The 20,076-nt window shown below is 44.2% G+C and overlaps 1 long non-coding RNA gene across 3 annotated transcripts in view; it reads right to left on the reverse strand.

The window, feature by feature from the left end:
- Positions 1-20,076, reverse strand: part of LOC116789339 — a 155,749-nt gene that overhangs the window by 55,379 nt on the left and 80,294 nt on the right. For 2 of the 3 annotated variants that reach the window (XR_004357987.1, XR_004357988.1), the window contains one exon: positions 9,867-9,917. This is a non-coding gene — a long non-coding RNA (uncharacterized LOC116789339). Of the gene's footprint in view, positions 1-9,866; positions 9,918-14,659; positions 14,754-20,076 lie in introns of those variants that run through there. The other variant, XR_004357989.1, reaches the window with a different exon arrangement.

Below are 20,076 nucleotides of genomic sequence, written 5' to 3' on the forward strand. Positions count from 1 at the left end.
ATCCTTCATTTCATTCCCTCAGAAAGTCGCCTCCAAACCGATAACTACCTTTAAAATGCCGTGTTTTCCACTGGAATAGGCCGTGAGTGTTTATACCAGCACTGACACCAGCTCTCTCTTTGAGGACTCTCTGATGGGAAACGGGATGAGAGGTTTAATCTGGGTCCTGTGGGATTTCCCCTGAGGGGGGAACACATCCGAATAAGCCCAAGCAACACACAAGAAAGGCTCCTTTGGCTTCTCCTGCCCCCGCTGCAGGTCACGGTGTTGGTCATGTGAAGATCAGGGGTGAGGGTTATCATAAGGAACTAAAATAAAACCTGGCAGTTCCACTGGGGATAAAAGGCACCATTCATGGAGCCTCCCTCTTCCCAACAGCCTTCATACAATCCCAACATAAATCAGGAGAAGCCAGGATCATGTCCAGCCTCGCCGTCTCCTGTGAGTTTTATCGGCGTGTAAAACCTTGTGGGGGTTGTGGAACACTCACTACCAAACATGTAAAACTTCATGGGGGTTGTGGAACACTCACTACCAAACATGTAAAACCTCGTGGTGATGGTTGTGGAACACTCACTACCAAACATGTAAAACCTCGTGGTGATGGTTGTAGAACACTCACTACCAAACACGTAAAACCTCATGGTGATGGTTGTGGAACACTCACTACCAAACATGTAAAACCTTGTGGGGGTTGTGGAACACTCACTACTATACCTCACTGCTCTGTCAGCCCTGCTAAATCAGGAATATACTCTGGAAACGAGTCTGTCCCTCCTTCACTCCACCTTTTATATGCATGAGTTCATTTAAAATTATAAAAAATAAAATAGAAAAGCAAAGAGGCTCAGGAAACTTTAAAAAATGCAAACCAACTAGTCCTAAAACACTTTCAAGGGAAGAACTTCTCTCTTAATGGACATATTCCTTCAAAGCCCCTCACTGACAGGGTTCTTGTAGCCAGTCTGTCACCATGGACTCACTGGTTGTCATGACTTTTAGGAAGAGCCAGGATTTAACAGGACTGGCACACAACCATGGAATATCCTGAGCTGGAAGGGACCCACAGGGATCATCCAGTCCAACCCCAGGCCCTGCACAGACACCCCAACAATCCCACCCTGTCCCTCAGAGCGTTGCCCAAACCCTCCTTGAGCTCTGGCAGCCTTGGGGCCGTGACCGTTTCCCTGTTCCAGTGCTCAACCAACCTCTGGGGGAAGAACCTTTTCCAGGTATCCAGCCTAACCCTCCCCTGGCACAGCTCCAGCTGTTATATCCCGGAGATATTCAGGCCAATTAGGTTACAAACCTTTGCACAAATTACAAACTCCAAGTCAACCTACTTGTACACTTATTAATCACCACTGGCACGAGCAAACAGACTCTTGGCCTTCCTCCACATGGATTCCCACACGGAGGAATATGGTTAACCTTGTTCACACCTGCCCCACAGCCTTCGCTGTTCTTCATGGATAAAGAGTTTCCATCATCCCATCTCCTCCAGGGAGGAGAAACAAGGCTGGTGTGACCAGTCCTACAGCATGGAGGGTCAGAGATCCCAGTGCCCAGAGCTGAGACGGAACTGCCTAAAATAAAATCAGACTCAACCTCACGCTCCAAACCACAACACTCCCTCTCCCAGTGAATAATTCCCTAATGGCCATGTGTCCCAGTCCTTACACTGTTGATAATCTGGCCATTGATATCACTGGTAATGGTAGGAATATTCTGGAAACACCATTTTTAAAAGTCTGTCCCTGACACTGAAGACCTTTAAATGACATTTTGAAGGTACGGGACTTTTGTTTCCGTGGGCAGTGAGTTGTTCCATAGCTGTGTTCCATGTTCCCCTGATCACCTGCAGCTCAGGTGTGTAAATGGGGAGTACCTGTCCTGCCCAGACCTCAGCACTCAGCAACATTTTATGGCTGAAAAGTTATTCTCCAAATTTGAAATAGAAAAGTTATTCTCCAAATTTGAAACAGAATCTAATGGAACCTCCTCCCACTTCTGTTATGCTTTTTCCTGGCAAGGGCAGCTGAAGGAAGAAAGCAGGAGCTGGGAAGCTTGGAGTTCTACACCAATTTTAGTGTCATTTTGTGATCCCTCACCTGAATTTCCACACTTTCCACATCAGCACCACTCAGTTTGAGTAAGTAAACTACAACATCACTGAAAGGTTGCAAAGCACAGAAGGATACAGAGAGAATTCCTCTTTTCTAGTTATAACCTAACACTCTGTGGATACCCGCTAATAAAAACAAAAGGAATCTGTCCTGTGTGATAAATCATCATCATTGATTCACTTGCAGCAAGATCTCAGTGAGAACACAGCTTCCTGTGTCTTCATGGTGTGGAAAATACTGGCTATGGGGTGTCCCTGGAATTTTTCTTCAGGTTTCTAATAATTCAGGACCTGATTCCCTGAGTTGTCATATCCTGGACACTGGCAGGAGCAACAGAAATACTTTGGAATTTGTTTTCAGCTTCATCTTCCCCAAACTACACTTTCTTACCTTCTGAACACACTGTGAAACATCAGCAAGGACCAGTGTTTCAAAGCTCTCAAGCTGGAGAAACATTTTAGTTGCTGCTGGGTGAACACTCTGGATATTTTGGGGCTCCTGGGACCAGAGGACCCGCAGGTACTTCTGAGGTGGGATTCATTTTCACAGGGAATTCCACTGAGGGAGACCAACTCTTCTTTACTCAGACACAAGGAGGATAACAAATCATTTTTGTCCAGTTTGATATCAGTCTGATAATCCAACACTCAAAAGCAACAACTACAGAATGCACTGATGACGACAGAGGATGAAAGAAAGGGATGAGCTGCGTTTTTAAGATTATTTCTAATTAGCCATTAATACCTTTTTTCCCTGCACATTTTACAAACCAAGGTCCTGGATCTTTAGAAGACACTAAAAAAGATAAAATAAAACCTGTTCAACATCACACATGGCTGGAAAGCACTGGGAAGGTGCACAAAGGCAGCTCAGCACGGGGAAGGTAGAACCAAGAATTTCCCACACATGCACACAAAGCTTTTTATTTTTATAACTAGAATCTGGAAGGTTAAATGAGGGGAAGCCTCCAAACAGTCCTGGAAATAATTTCAGAGCTATCACAGCCATATTTAAACAAGAGGATGGTAACAAGTAATTTCTCAGCAAGGAGTGATAGTGATTTCTGATGTTATCACAATTATTGAGCCATTAGCACCAGATAACCCAACACATGACTCAGTGTTGCAGCTCAGCTCTGGGTATCACCCCGCTGTGGAAAAAAGGAAGTTATACATCCTAAACAAACAGTGCTGCTGTTTTGTAACTCATTTCTTTCAAAATGTTCTCAAACCCTTTACCTGCTGAGCTCCCATCTGAGTAGAAACAACCAAAGACCGTTTTCTTGGAAAATTATTTTGGAACTCTGGGACAATATTCTCCACTGTAATTATCTCTTTTTAAGGAGAGAAATAACAGAAAGAAAGAAATATCACCCCACTTATTTACTAGCCTGACTAGATTTTGCAGATGATAGTTACTAGAAACAAGGCACCTGGGACATCTTGCAGCAGCAGTTTCCTGTTCTGAGTTCTGACCATTCCCCCTGAGAGGGAAAACACCTCCAGGAGAGGTTAAAAACCAGGGGGGGTGTGATGGCACAGTTAATCCTGTTCACAGTGGTCTCTTGGTTTAAATTGCTGCTGGGAGTGGGTTTGGGGCATGATTCCAGTTCTGGTAGAAGCACATTTTCCTGCCTGACTGTCCTGGCTGGTGAGCTGTGGCAGCAGCACAGGGCAGACTCCTGGGGCCAGGAGATCCAACCACCTCAAAGCAAGATCAGCTGGGATGGATTAGTCAAAGCTCTTGGGCACCACCAGCTTGAAAGGGTTTATTGTGATGCCCCACTGTATGAAACAAAGCCAGTTAAGAGGGAATTGAACTCTTATGTGGTATTGAAAATACATCCCAAGGGAGATTCACCCTCCATTCAGGACCATCCTCCTTTCATCCTCCTAAATTTCTGGCCAGGTTTCCACAGCAGTTTGGAGGGTTATCATCCTCCTCCCATGGCTGATGTGCACTTGCATTTCCGTGGTGCACTTCAGGCTTTGGAGGAGGCATGGAAGTAAAAGTAGGTTACGAGACATAATTTCTTTTAGCCACAGTTTGACAGGTGGGAATAGGCAGGAGCTGCCACCCAGCAAAGAACCAAAGGGATCCTGCCCCTCTGCTCAGCCCTGTGAGGCACATCCATGGTGCTGTGTCCAGGTCTGGGCTCCTCAGGACAGGAGGGACATGGAGCTCCTGGGAGATGAGTCTCCTGTGAAGGTACTGAAGGGTCTGGAGCATCTCTGGGACTGGAAAGGCTGAGGGAGCTGGGGCTGTTCAGCCTCCAGAGGAGACACTGAGAGGGGACCTCCCCAGTGTGTGTAGGGAGGGGGCAGAGGATGGACCAGGCTCTGCTGGGGGGGTCCAGCACTGGCACAAGAGGAACAGGCAGGAACTGATGCCCAGGAAGTTCCACCTGGACACGAGGAAGAAAAACTTCTTCCCTGTGTGGGTGACAGGCTGCCTAGAGAGAGTGTGGAGTCTCCCTCACTGGGGATATCCCAGAACCATCTGGACACAATCCTGTGCCCTGTGCTCTGGGATGACCACAGAGGTGTCCGGGTGAGGACACCAGAACAGCCCCAGCACGGAGCAGGAGGCAACACGGGAAGCTCCAGGCTGGGAGCAGAGCAGGTCCAGCAGCACCTGGGAGCTGCCAGGATGGACTTTGCTCTGCTGCTGCTCCTCCATGTGCAGGTTATTCCATGTAACACTAACCCAGATAACGGGATAAAGAGACAGAGCTGCTTTCCAGGTCACTCCTGATTAAAGGGGTACTTGGTACCAAACTGTTGCTCTGCTCCATAAATGATGATCAGCACCCAGGGATGGCTAAACTGAGCCCATCATCTTCCCTGCACATGAAACACTGGAGGTTTTTTCCCATTTGTTTTAATTAATCCCATTATCTATGAATTAACAGAATACTGTTTAAGGAAATCACGTCTTGCTTGGTCGAATTAATGTTTTAGTTGCATTGAAACCTTTCTATTCTCTAGAAGAAGTGTTAAATGTTTCCAAACCAAATGTTTGGGAGGTGAAAACACACAATCCACCCCAGTCAGATACAGAGATTCCTCTTGAGCAGAGTTAATGGCATTAGTGCCCCTCGGTCAGTGCAAAGCCCGGGTCTTATCTCTGACGTGGGCAGATAAACAGATTTCCAAGGCCAGAGCTCACGTGGCACCTTGGCTTTTAAGGTCACAGGTTACACTGCAGAGAGGTCAATTCCAAGCCACCCTTACACATGTTCCTAAATAAAAAGTAAGAGGATGTTTTGATCTATGTATTCACAGAGCCCGTGGACACGGTCAAAATATCAGTTATATACTTATATATTAAATTGCACTTACTATAAATCCTGCCTGGCTTACCCCACCTCTGTCTGCTGGGGAGCACATAAACAATCCCAACAGATATTCCAGTATTTTCTCTTCCCTAAAGTTATCATCACTCCTTTTTGTCCAAGAATTCAAATGAAAACCCAAGCAGGACGAAATTAAACCCACTACTCATTCTGTTGGTTAAATTAGGCTTAATAATTAAATAAATCATCTAAAGGATGTTTCATGGGAAAACACCACTTCAGATATCTGATTTCTTCATGGGTTGAACAAGAGTTATTTCTTTCAGGTAACAAGATCCTATATATGAAATATATCCTGTATATGAAATGTAATACATGGACACAACCACTGTCAGACTCTGTTCTGCTTCAGAATCCCTTGGTCTTCAAAAAAAAAAGACACAAAACCTGAGATTAACAAATAACTGTGAGATAATGTGAGTCCTGCAGGACTTTTCCACCATTTGTATGATAATGAACACCTGCCCATAGAGATGGATGTCTCTTGGACATTTGCAGCAACTCAAACTAACAGAAGGGAAAAGAAACTAATTTTTGGCCCCTCTTTTAGGCTGAGGAGCTACAACTCAGTTCTCCAAACCTGCTTAAAAACTCCATCACGACGAATTTCCTCGTTAAAAGTAAATAAATAACGTGGGATGTACAAGCTGAAGAAGCCCTTTTACAAGCTCTTAAAAACTGTGCTATGGGCTAGATCTTAGATTAATGTTGGTGATGCACACACTGGAAACCTGTAAAGCATTTCTGTAATTGCTAAGCATTATTATTTTTATTACTGCACCAGATGGAACCAATCCATCTTCGCAGATAATATCTCATAAATGATTCATTACTATTCCTTTAACCTAAAGTCTTTTCTATTTTGCAGATCCACCAGAAGTAACTATTAGGAGGCTCCATGCATAAAATAGTACATAAACTACCTAATGTCTTCCAAATGTAGGAGCCTTGCTAATGTTCACCCTTAGGATGGTCACATTGCTCCTGCTCCTTTCAGAAGTTGTTGGTTCTGGAGGATCTTCCTCATTTTCCAACACTGATTTCCAGGTAAAATATCACTGCAAACAGGGGTAAAGTTTATAGTTTATATTCCTGCCATTGGTGGCAAATGTGGACAAGGAAAATGCTTTATAAGAGATACAAATATCTCAAAAAAAATACACAATATAGTTTTACAATTCAATAATTCTTGGTTTCTCCCTCCAGTTAAACAGAGCCCCGTGGTCACACTGCCCATCTCCCCTTTGCCCAGTAACTTTTGGACCAATTTTAATCAGATCACAAAGCCAGGTGGACATCTCAGAGATATCATTTTCTATCAGCTTAATGAAAACTGATGGCTGGGAGAGAGGAGAAGGACACAAATTAGTGCTGCCAATGGTAAAAGGGCTCAAATGGGAGCTTATCCATCTCCCCCCAGGCCTGGGCTGCCTCTGGCCTTGCAGACACTCTTAGACCAAGCTCAAACATCTCCTGCCCACTTTAGACACTGATGATACTTTCAGTGAAATAAAGCTTGTCTAAAAATGTATTTAAGGTTGGTACAAGCAAAGGAATCATAATGGTATCAGTGACTGGTGACTCCAACACTTACAATGGGAAAAAATGCTGAATTGCACATCAAAAAAAAACCCCATTTCTTGGATTAGAAGAAAACACAGAGAGAGAAGCTAAACCCACCACAATTAGCTTAATATTTTGATGGATATTTTGATGACCTTGGGAGCATCAAGAGCCAAAAAATAATTCCCAGAGTCCAATGTGTGAGCCCCTGGGCTTGCAGGTCTGCACTGTTGCTTCCAGGGGATTATTTGGGTTGCCTGAGCTGCTCTTTACACCCAGAACAATTAGCCAATGGAATGGTAAAAGCTTGTTGCAAGTGAGGAGCCCTGGTAGGATGCCTGAAATATTTATGAGATTTAGCAATGAGAAAAGAAGTTACATTCCCCATGTAACACAGACATCGAGGTTTGGATGTGAGCTAAGGGGTCTTCTGCTTGTATTTGGTACAATGGGATAAATTAAGACTTCTTTGTTTTTTGGCTGAGTGGTTTTAGACTCAGCTTTAATATCACTTCTTTATTAGCTGAGGATTAGGGGTGTTTGAGTAAGGATGTCACACACAGCTCAGTTTTCTGTTGTCGCCCCTCAGACAACAGAATTCAAGCATGTCTGAATACACTGGAAATATTAATTTAAATACACCATTTAAACCTCAGCAGCAGCAAATACCAGGGGAGCAGAAATTAAAGCTGTTGTGAATGTTTATGTCATTTTGTTTAAAAACACAACAAACTACGAAAGTAAAAATTTAAGGAAACCCTCCAAGACAAACTAAAATCCAACAGTCAAGATAATGATCTGTGCTATGAAAAGCACAACAAGCAGAGGACAAGACATGGACTCCAAACTCTGGGGCCTGCTGCAAGCAGAGAAGGGTTTGAGCATCTTGGGAAAGCAGCAGCCCCACGAAGAATCCCGATCTTGGAGGACTTTTCCAACCTAAATGACTCTGTGACCCCACAGCCCAGCTCTCCCCTCCTCCTTGGCTCAACCCATCACCACTAAATCTGCAGCACGAGGAGTTTTCAAAGGTTCCTGGTACTTTGCCTGTTAATTCTTCCCACCTTCACTAAACTGCAGCAGAGGAAGGTTTGGGGATCTAATTTGTCAATGATATTAAACTTCTGCTCAACCTACTTCCTCCAAAGGTGTTTTGTTCATCACCAACACGTGTTTAATTTAGCTGGAAAAATGTGTTTGGGGCTGAATAGTAGAATTTTGCCACTGGGCACTTGGACACTGTCTCTCTTCTAAACATTTTATAAGAAGTCACTATTTCCCTTGGAAACCACATGAAAGCATCTCTTGAGCAAGTGGAGCTATCTTTGACTTGAAAGGCATCATGTGATTTCAGCCATTCCACTTCCAACCAGTTTTCCAGCTCAATTCTGACTCACAAAATAGTAAACTGCCTCAAAAGCTTGCCCTCAAAAATCTAAATTCATCTAAACTTTTCATGAAAATTCATGCAAAAACGCAGTTTTTCAGCACCCAAAAAAAAAAAAAAGGAAAGTCAAATGCAGGATAAAATGTTTTCTGAGCAGCTTCGAATTCCAGGTGGAAAGGAGAGTGTGGAGCCAGGTCCTCCTTTGGTGGAGGGTGACACAGTGAGGGGCAGGCAGAGGGTGATGGTGCCCTCCTAAAAATCCTTCTCAAAGGGGAACCCTACAAAGTGCAGGGTTGAGGTATCACCATGAAAAGACAAAACCTCAAATCCTTCATCTTTGACTGAGCTGTTCAATATTCCACTAGAAGGACTGGCATTTAAAGACCGACCTTTTAAAAATGATTTCTTTTCCACTCCTCTTGTTACATAAAATAAATATTCCTCCTAAAACCAGGCATAGATTTTTTTTCCTTTTGCTGACACCTCAGTTAAATGTGAGGAGCTGCATTTCACTGCATTCCCTCTTCTGACATGACACTGCTGTGAGCAGGAGAACCAAATCAGCCCTAATTCAAGAAAATCCCTCTAATGCAGGTAATTTTTAAAAATCTCTCACGACTGGGACCGTCTGACTTTTAACAAGGTAGGTTTGGCAAGTTCTTACAGTAAGTCATGCCCAGGAGAACAATGTGCAAGCAGAGCTCACTTCCTTCCCAGACATGTTTTCCCTTGTGCTCAGCTGTTCCTGCTAAGACTGGGATGACTCTGATACCACTTTGGCCTCTCAGTGTGAAGGTTTTAACTTTGTTACTTAGTTAATTCACTTGCCTTAACAGGAGGTTTTTAAATACAACTCCCAGCTGTTCGACACAACCAGGTTTCATTTACACATCTCTAATGGCCACGAGACAGAAAAGAGAAATCCCAGCCTTAAAACACACATTATTTTATCCCAAGGGAGAGAACAGCAAGAATTCAGCTGAAGGCACCGGGTAGGATGACAGTTCTGCAGAGAAATACGTTTTCATTTCAGGATCCCCACAGCTATTTTGAATTTAATTCCGTGGAAGACCACCAGGGTTTCTGCCTCAAACACAAACCAATCACCAAAGAAGCAACTGTGACGTGCAGGAAACCAATTCTAACGTGTTGAAATGGTTTAAAAGGAACCAAAAGGCAAAAAAATGGCAGGAAGTGCGACTTTGAAGCCTGCACCAAACTGGGGTTTGGGGCTCTGGTAAAAGGAGAAGTTTGCAAATTAAGTTATTAGCAGGGAGGGAGCTGTACAGGAATGATGTGGCCTAATCCAGATGGAAAGGGACAGGTGGGAACAACAGGAAAACAGGTGTCATCCCTTCTTTTGGGATGCCTGGGGAGCAGAACTGAGATTTGAAAGCTCACAACACACCTCTGAAGGTGTCCAGCACTGCCTTACCTTCCTGGAGGTGGGCACGTGGCTTGGGGGGTCACCAGGCTCAAAGGAACTCTGCCAAGAGAGAGAGAAAGAAGATTAAACACACTTTGCAGGTAAACTGGGGTCTGTTTTGACACAAGAAAATACTCTGTGTGTATAAAAGACGTGAGATTTTAAATCAGTTCTGCAGCATTTAGTCCAGAAAATGCTCCCCCTGCTCGGTCACGTTGCAGGACACAGAATATTTTGTATTCAGGTGGAAGAGAAAGGTTGGAAAAAAGAGAAAGGGTCAGATACAGGCAGGTAATAGCAGGGTGGGTCTGGAGATCAACTGATCCCCCGTTAAATTAGAATTGCTGAACCAGGGGGAAGTAAACACAAGTTACTAAATTGTGCTACTCTGACACTTCCCATTCGGAGAGAACACATGAATCACGGAGAGGGCTGAATATTTGTCACAGCTGTGATTTCAGCATCAAAGAGAAATTAATTTTAGCTCAGATTCGAGGGGAGTTTCCAGAAAACTTGTCAGTTCAGCCAACCGGATACTGGACTGCAAGGGGAGTTTTCCCTGGGGTTGAAGCCACCCAGGAACAAGCCCTCAGAACGCCACGGGATGAAGAACATGGTCAAGGGCTTTGGTGGCTTCTTGGGTGAAGGTGAAGCTCTCGGCACACTGAGACATCACGAGCTGCATTTTGATGGGGTTTGGTGCTTTTCAATCGATGTGCGCGCTGAACATTTTTGATTTCAAAGACGAGGGATCGTCAGCAATACAAAAATACCCAAATGCTGAAGCGCAGCTTTTCGGGTTTTCGTGATGGAAAATAAAAATGATGCCCTGAAGTTTTTCTGCTCTCCAAAGCGGTGGGTTTTTTTTTTTATTCTTGGCAACGACAGAGCTCCAGTTCCACCCTCAGTCCTGACTCACTGGGAGTGCTGGGGAGGGGAAGTGGCCCAACTCCACGAGCCTGCACAGGAGGGAGAGCTGGCAGCAAAAAGGAATCGTTTATATTCCAAAAAAAAAAAAAAAAAAAACAACCAAACACCGTGATTCTGGAGTAAACAAACTATTTGCAAGTTCAGGTTGGATTTTAGAGCAGAGCAGAGGAGACCTGAAACTTGGAGAGTGTCTAAAAGCTCGAAGCAAAACATTTGATGTGAAACAAAATGGTGCATTCAATTCCAAGTTAATCGTTTCTGCTGAGAAAAACGCAGGCAATTCTGGTTTTGTTTTTAAAAGCGAATTTCTGTATATTGCTGTTCTTACAAACCCTGCCAAACACAGGCACACACAGAAGTAAATCCAAATTTTAACCCCCAGGAGTCCAGACTTTCCACACTTATTTGAACCAGTAGCTGATGAAGACACTTGTATTTCCCAGATTCGTGCTACCACCCAAAACTTAAAAATGTCTCTAAATCACTTTAAAATGTTAAGAAGGATATTTTAGATGGGGGTTAAATCCATCTAAAGGTGATGTGAAATTAGGAGGAGGTGTCCTGGCTGCTCTGCTGTCCTGCCCACTCCTGCCTTCGGAGTTTGGCTCACTTTGGGGTGAATCAGTGCGGAAAATGAGGCAGCCAAGAACCGACTCCACAAAAACTCTTTTCTGCCAGCTGAGCTCCCTGAGCCAGCTCTGCACGGGGCAAACCAGCATCACAGGGTTTGGGGAAACAGGAGAAAAAATTATGCCTCTACACAGGTATGCAATTTTTTTCCATCAGCTCATTTTTCAATTCCTTATCTCCAACATAAGACCCTCAGCATATTCCAGTATCCCTCTGTTTCCTATCCCTGGGCTCAGCTCTCTCCTTTCAGGTACAAATAATTTGATTTTTAGCCCAATGACAGAAGCTAGAAACAAAAAAACCTACTTACAATTTCAACATTTCTCTAAAGAATAAAAAGCAGTTACGAGGCAATTTATGCAGTTGTTGTTTCTGAAACATAAAGGAGGCTCAGATTATTCTCAAATGTATTTTTTTCAGCAGCTCAGAATTTTTTCTCTGCCAACCTCTTATTATTGCACCTTCACTTCTCAGGACCTGTACATGCAGTGTTTTATGGATGAAGCCCATCGGATATTGCTGCAGGATTGGGCTCCAGTCCCACTGGAAGCTCAGAAACACATCTCCAGCTCTCACCCTCAGAGCAAACTACTCAGGGAACAGGATTTAAACTTCCAATATGCCACAGGATGACTTGCAGGCAAATCACTGGGGATTGATCCGTCAGCTGCTTCACAGCTTGTGTTTAGCAAATACATTTTTTCCTGTGGAAATCCTGCCTAACAGGTTAAAAGGGGATTTTCCACCAGAAAACCCACAGCAAAAACTGAAGTGGAATTGCAGAAATAGCTGAAGCTGACCCGAGACCCCTCTTTGCATCTCCAGCTGCACATCCCCAGCACCTTCCCTGGATCAGAGCTCTGGAAAGCTCAGCCTGAAGGACAGGGAGAAAATCAGGGCTCGGTCCATCCCTGAGCTGATCCAGTGTCCGGCTGCGGGATCCCTGATCCCAGGGGAGGTGTGGGAGCGTGGGAGGAGGTGGGAGGGCAGGTCTGGCCCCTTCCACACTTCGGGGCTGTAGCTGCAGGGAACGTTCACAGGAAATCTTCCTCCCAAAATAGGCGTTGTTCTTCTACACCTCCCACTGAACAGTGGGTACAATCCAGGAATACAGACTTTGGAAACTGTTTCAGAGGAGCTCTGAGGAATGTATCAAAAAGTCCATATGGTTTTGCCAAATCAAGTGTGCAGAACTGGGTAAATTTAGCCCTGTGCTCAAGATCTAAAATTTGTCTTGTTTGACCCAAGTGGAAGGAACAGAGTCAGAGGGGACTCAGACACACATGGATCTGATAATTCCTCATCTTGGGAGGGGGGGAAAATTGGTGAGTAACACATTATTTAATGTGTGGAAACAAAAGGACACCTCGGAACCCAAGGAAGGGCCATGGAACATGAAAGTACTCCCCAGACAGGTCCAAATAATGCTACTTTCTCTCACATATTTAGGTGGTGAAATCACAAGTGACAAGCGGTTGGCGCTGTGACAGCTGGGCCCATGTTTCCAAGTTTTTCCTCCTGTAACTCAGAAGAGTGAAAGCTTTGTTTTAAAGGAAGGTGGAAATTCTTACAATGAGACAGGAGGTGACGGCTCCAAGAAAAAAATGACACCTTGTTCATTGTAAAAATCACAGGTGTTCCCAAGGGTGAGGTGTCAGTAAATAAGGAAAGGCTTCCCAAGCCTCCCTATTTCCATGTTCACTGGGATAGCTTAGCCCAGTGCTGTTCATGCCATGCACCTGGAGCACCCTGGAGTTATGACCTTTCTAATTTCCCTTCCATATCCAAAGGTCACCCCTCTGGAGCCTCTGGAAGCTCAAGGTCAGGCTCAATTCCCCAAGCTCAAGGAGCTGAGGTTTCCCATGCAGATACTTCCAGGAGCAAATCTTGAACAAAAACTGCTCCTTCTTCCCCTCAAATCCTGGGGCAGTTCTGGGACCCCAGACCAGGACATGGAGGGGCTGGAGCATGTCCAGGGAAGGGAATGGAATTGGGGAAGGGGCTGGAGCAGCTGAGGGAGCTGGGGGGGCTCAGCCTGGAGAAAAGGAGGCTCAGGGGGGACCTTCTGGCTCTGCAACTCCCTGACAGGAGGTTGGAGCCGGGGGGGGGTTGGACTCTGCTCCCAGGGAACAAGGGACAGGAAGAGAGGGAACGGCCTCCGACTGTGCCAGGTAAAGTTTAGGTTGGATATAATGGAAAATTCCTTCATGGAGAGGGTTGTCCAGCCCAGGGCAGTGGTGGAGTCCCCAGCCCTGGAGGGATTTCAAAGCCCTGTGGATGTGGCACTTGGCGACAGGGGTCAGTGGCGGCCTTGGCCGTGCTGGGGGATGGTTGGACCTGATGATCTTAAAGGTCTTTTCCAATCAAAATGATTCTGTGATTCTGCGATTCTGGAACACCTTCTGCCTCCCTCCTCTTGTCCCCTCAGTGATCAGAGGCTTAGGCAACAGTTCCCTGAATGCCCCTTAAGAAAGAAGAGGATCAGGATGCCTTCCAAAATCCCCTATTTTCTGGCATGCTTGCCACGTCAGAAGAGTGGGGGGTTATCAAGCAGCACATGCAACAAAGCCCCCCAAAATCACACAGTAACACGAGGTGCAACTAGAAAAAGAAGGGTGTTTAAGCACCACTACTAATTTCAAAATAAGAATGCAAAAGGTTTATAAAACTGAGTAGGAAACATTGAAAGACAACACTTTTGTAATGGGAAATACAGGAACTAATATATCCGTATGAAAGGAACAAAGGAAAGTCCTTTGCTGATTGAACTTGTAGATTTATCCAGAAAAAAAATAAGATTTATAGCTCATTTTTAGTCACATTAAATGGATATCCAGCCTTGTGGATGAAACATTCAGGATGTTGTCCTGAGAACAGTGAAATCTCATATTAAAGGGACTTCAGGCGAATCCTGGCAATTTTACCTTCCAAACCTTTACTTTTACACGTTAAAAAAACATGATTATGCTTTTCAAAAATATCAGCCTATGGTTATAAAACTCTCCCCATCCTCTTTTCTGCCTCTAAACTTTAATTAAGTCCCCCCTCTGCTCCCAGGCAGCAGCAGCAGCCTAATGGCTTCAGAATATTTTCTTACAAACTTCAAAACACACAGACTCGCTGTGAGATGCAGCCTTTGAACTCGAGCTGCTTAAATAATCCCTTTTATTCTTATTTATTTTCGAAAATATCAGATTCTAATCCTCTCTAACCAACGTAATAATAATAAAAAAAAGAGCACAGCTCTTTGGAATTTTTTCTTATTCTTTTTTGTGATGTTTGGTGATGGATCTACAGATAACTGTGCAGGATTTCTCACATGAAAAGTGTTCACAGCTGCAAAAAAAAAAAAAAAAAAGGCATAAAAATTGTTCTCCTCAGCAGATTTTGGAGAAGTTTTGCAAAGCACTTTTCCTGACAGATGTAAAGCAAAGTAACCTGCCCGAAGTCACCCAACAGGTTGGGTTTCTGATGTGATTCTTTACAAATATCTGGAATAAACTGTGTTAGATCTTCAGGTGTGAATCCCAAACTGGTTTGGGTTGGTAAGGACCTTAAAGCCTTCCAGTATGCCAGGTTGCTCCAAGCCCCCCTCCAATGTGACCTTGAGCATTCCAGGGCTGGGGCAGCCACACACAGCTGTGTTTTTATCACATCCCACGTAAAATGTGAATTTCTAGCCCTGAATTGTCCTATATTTTTCTGCTAAACAAACAGCAGCAGCAGAAGTGTGTTTGTATGAGTGTCTTTCACACCACCACAAGTAAACATCACCTTCCACTTTGAACTGTTTTTTGAGTGGCTGAAGATTGATACATAAAAGTTGTGCTTTTATTTACTGTTGCAGAACAACAACATTTATGGCAGTTTTCGAAAAACCTGCACTTATCCTGCCTGCACTGCCTGCTTCTTTCAGATTCCCACGATGGATTAATAGAGCAGAGCCTGCTGTGAATGCAAGACACATTTCCTCACAGATTTGTTTGAAATATAAACTCAGTGCTTAGTTTGCTAAACATTTGTTTTCTTCCCATTCTGATATTTGGAAGGAAAATAGACGGCTCATAATTAGTAAAACATTCATTGCAGCATGAAATAACCACCAGTGCCTTTAATCTGTTGTTCAGAGGCTGCAGGATCTGGAGCTCTATAAATAATTCCTCCTTGCTCTTTTTTTTATTTTCTTTTTTTTATTTGTACGAGTGGCAAGAAATTCTAATTCTAGAATTAATTCCAATTCTAATTCTAATTCTAAGACTCTAATTTGATAAGGGAGGCTTGAGCACTGAATTCTTGAGGTGTGAACCAAGGAGGAAAGTTATCAGTTTTTATTGCTTGAAACAAAAGGAGGCAAATCTTAGACATCCAACAACAAAGGCAAAGCATTTAAGGCATTAAATATCTGCTCCTTGGTAGATATTTAATGGAGTCTCACAAGCCATGGGTGGCAAACACGAGGACTGAGCTGCTGCAAACATTCCTCCTGTTTCCTGGTGGTTTGAGGGCCCAGTTTCCCGTTTCAAAAGCTGTGAATGGACACAGCTTTGCAGCTGCACGTGTGTCCTGGGCTGAAAAAGCTCTTTAATAACCCTGAGAGTGGGAACTTCAATGTCCTTCCCGCCTCATCGCATCAGGGACTCACCAGGAACATTTGTGGTGGTGTTTCAGTGGGAATAACCCAATATTTCCAGTCTGAACATTCACATCTCTAGAGCTGCCTGATTCTTTTTATAAATCTCAGTGGGTTTGTTCAGCCAGAATGTGCAGAGTATATACTCTGAATTACATGTAATTGTTAATTTGCAGCAGTGAAAATGAAAGGTTTGAAATAATGGTCCACTTTCCCTTGGCACAAAGCTGTTCCCACTGTCCAGATGTTTTCAGGCAAAGCCCTGGTGACAGGCTGGAGTGTGACATTTTAAAATTGCTCTTTCAGCAAATGGAAACCTATTTGAATAAAAGTTAGGGAACGATCGTGGAAAACACAAAACCCTTCGGCTCTGAGAGTTCAACACAAAAATCTGCTGCTCAAGACCTGCTTGGACACCTGGGATGGAGAATTGAACCAGCAGATGTGGGACTGACTTGCCAATCATGTTTTGGACGATGGGAGAGCTCGGTGCTATTCATGTTTCAGTTCTGTCCCTGATCCTAACACACCAAAGTAAAATTCTTTAAGCTCAATGAAGGGGAGCTTTTTCAGCTTCTGTCAAGTTTGTAACTCTTGTTGGCCAAAACAAGGGGATTCTGTGGTGAAGGGCATGTGATTTATGGGTTAGATATTCGTGGTAGGTGTGGGAGCTCAGGGTGACCGTGTCACTCACACACAGCTCTAAATCAGTTTTCAGGGAATCCTGGAGTGGTTTGAGTTGGAAGGGAGCTAAAGACCATCCAGTGCCACCCCCTGCCATGGGCAGGGACACCTTCCACCAGCCCAGGTTGCTCCAAGCCCCGTCCAACCTGGCCTTGGACACTTCCAGGGATCCAGGGGCAGCCACAGCTTCTCTGGGCAACCTGTGCCAGGGCCTCCCCATCCTCCCAGGGAAGAATTTCATCCCAACATCTAATCTAAATCTCTCCTCTGAGCACTTCAGAACCTTGCTAGAAAATTCCCAGCCATTTTCCCAGGACTCTGGTGCTCCAGCAGCAGCAGCTGCTGTGTGTGCTCATTTTGAGGAGTGTTGAACATCCCGAGCACGGAGGGAAGGCAACAGCAGCTGTACACACTCAGCACCTCTGAAAATAGCAGCTCCACAGCCTTGAGGGTCTCATAGGTGTGAGGAGCTCAATTAGAGGGAAATTAAAGCGGTTCCATCACTAAACTACCTTAAAAGCTCTTTAGACAAAGGATATTTAAGTTCAAATCTGCATGTGTTTAAATTCCTTAAATGACTTAGAGGTAAACACCAGGTAGCATTTTCTGAAGTTAAAATTTTGCACAATCTCAATAATATGAACAATATTATGGCAAATATTTATGCACAAAATGTGTATTTTTCTTTCAAAAAGGTGGGTTTAGGGGTCAGTAAGTTCCTAACAAGCCTAACCACCCAAGTCACTAATTGAGAGATGATTTCTGGTCTGTAATAAGCAGTACAAATTAAACCCATTCATAACTTTGCATAAAGAATTCAAGCCAATTCACATTATTTATGTAAAATTATAACACTCAGGGTGTAAAAGGTCTTTAGACTTGAGATTTTGGCTGATGTGTCACTAAATAATTTGCTATTTGGATTAATGACTCATTAATATTTCAATCAAGCAGAAGAGGTGGTTGGATGAGGTTTTAGTGGCCCAGAAAAAGAAGTAACCAAACTGTGTTCTCCTAGAGGCAAAGAATTCCGTATTCCAGGAGCACAGAGATGCTCCTGCTAAACCCAACCCCAGATAGGGGCCAGCACCCCATTACTGCTCAGACAACAAACAACCACAGCCAGTGAGTGAACCTGGTTTACAAAGGAAGACTTTTGGGATTTGGAAATGTAGGGGAATTGTGGAGGGTTTCTTCCCTGTCACCTCTGCCGTGAAAAACTTCCACAACTGAGTCCATTTGTTTGGGAATGTGCAAAAAATCAGATTTTCTTTTAAGTCTGTCTGCTCAGGTGAAGGTCTTTGATGCACCTGATGATGAGCTGAAGTCATGAGGGGCCAGCACGTGGGAACCAACACCAGGATGTGGAGAGTGGAGAACAAGATTAAACATCACTGTATTTTCAATATCTCCACTTGTACACAAAATATACTTCCAGGGCAACCTGAATGGTTGCCAAATCAGTTTGACACAGATAGATAAACTGGAAAACACACACACTGTGGAACCTCCACCCCCTTTGTGCACCCTGACCTCAGATCCCACTGCTGAGACCCGCAGGAACCCTGAGCCAGGTTTACTCTGTGGCTTAGGGCAGACTGGCAAAGCCCCCTGCCAGGGCTAAAGCATCATGCCAAAGATTATTCCTCTGTGCTGAACCAACATTTATCACCCTAAAAGGTATATTTATCACCTGGAGAAGCACTGGGTCTGCCCAGCCCCAAAGCTTTGGGCAGGCTGGGGCACAGAGGAATTTTCAGCGGAGTAGCACAAGGATACTTCAAAAACCAGTCGGCTCTGGGGTGTTCATTCACAAACCAGTCAGTTCTGGGGTGTTCATCTGCATCACCAGGCCAAGGAGGTGACAGCAAACATCCCAGCTGGTGGCCAAAAGCAAAGCCAACAGCTCCAAGGCACGGCACAGGGTGAGGGTGGCTCAGCTCCCATCGCTGGAGCCCATTTTTGGTGTCACTCCATCCTCTGCTACCAGGGGAAAAGCTGCATCTTTGCTCCACCAATTTCCACTGCACTTTAACTCTGCTTTTCAGGAGAAAACTTCAGTGGGAGTAGCAGTAGTTTCACACATACAAAAGGAGCCCTATTTTAAAAAAAAAAAAAAAAAAAAAAAGGAAGAAAAAAGGAATAAAAAAGAAAAGGCTAAAGAAGCAGGAAGCGGAGGAGTAAATGACAGTGGTGGAGAGAAGAGATGTCTCCTTCCATTTAGACAGGCAGACATACTCTTGCAATTTAATGGATTATAAGGACTCAAAGATATTTACTGTCTCGCCACGTAAGTACATTCCAGTTCTTGATTTGCTTTTAGCATTGAGACCAGTCATATATTACATCAGTGTGCTTCTTGTTTGTTGAAATAAGTGAATAATTCGGGGAGGATATTCAATTCACTCTTTTTGCATTCCCTTGGTTCATCTGGTCTCAATTTCCACGAGATGCCGGTTGGGAAAACTGCAGCTGGAAGCACGTGGCCAGTGGGACAGACTGGTCAAGAGCTGACATTTTAGCTAATTTGTTGGGCTGGATGTTAAATTAATAACACACAGGCTGAGTGGTAACAAATTTGACGTGGTTTGGTGTGCAGAGTTCAGGGACACAGCTCAGCTGAGCCATTTCACGGCTCAAAAGGTGCCATTTCATCCCCTCTGTCCTCAGCCACGTGTCCCCATCCCATTCCTGGTACTTCAAGGCTTCAAGGTGAGCCAGCTTTGGGGACCAAATTGGCCCAAACCATCCTCCTTTTTGGTAGTGTTGATTTTCTGCTGGTTTAGGGCTCTCAGCTGTCTCCCAGAAAGGTCAAGAAGTCAGCCCAGAAAATAAAGCACGAGCAGGAGCCAGGGAAGAGAGGAAGGAACAGATTGCTGCACCACAAACCCACCATCAGAGTACCTGGCAACGGCTTCACACTTGTCCTTCTCATGTAAAAGGAAATTTAACAGCTCTGAAATAGGTAGAAATCTTGTTCCTGCCGCTAAAGCCTGTGAGCTCTGAAGTGCCAACCTTCTGAAGTGCTGTGGAATAAGGACTGTGGCAATTCCCCACAAAATCTTTTAACCCATAATCTTTGCCTTCTATTACAAGGCTTAAAATCGGGTCAGTCAGAGGTAGCCAGTGAAAACAGAAACATCAGCCCTCTAAATTCCCATAATATGGACGAGAAACAAAACACACCAGTGTTTACTCCACTGCTTTGGCGTGGGTTGGTTTGTTTGCAGTCAGACCGTAATTTAAACTGGCTCCTCACATATTGATATGCTGAGGAAATAAACAGTAAATACTATTTCCAATCCATCTGTTTGACTTGTTACAAAAAGCAACAGTCAGAGGCTT

Source organism: Chiroxiphia lanceolata, chromosome 7 (assembly GCF_009829145.1).
Source record: "Chiroxiphia lanceolata isolate bChiLan1 chromosome 7, bChiLan1.pri, whole genome shotgun sequence".
Classification (NCBI taxonomy): Eukaryota; Metazoa; Chordata; class Aves; order Passeriformes; family Pipridae; genus Chiroxiphia; species Chiroxiphia lanceolata.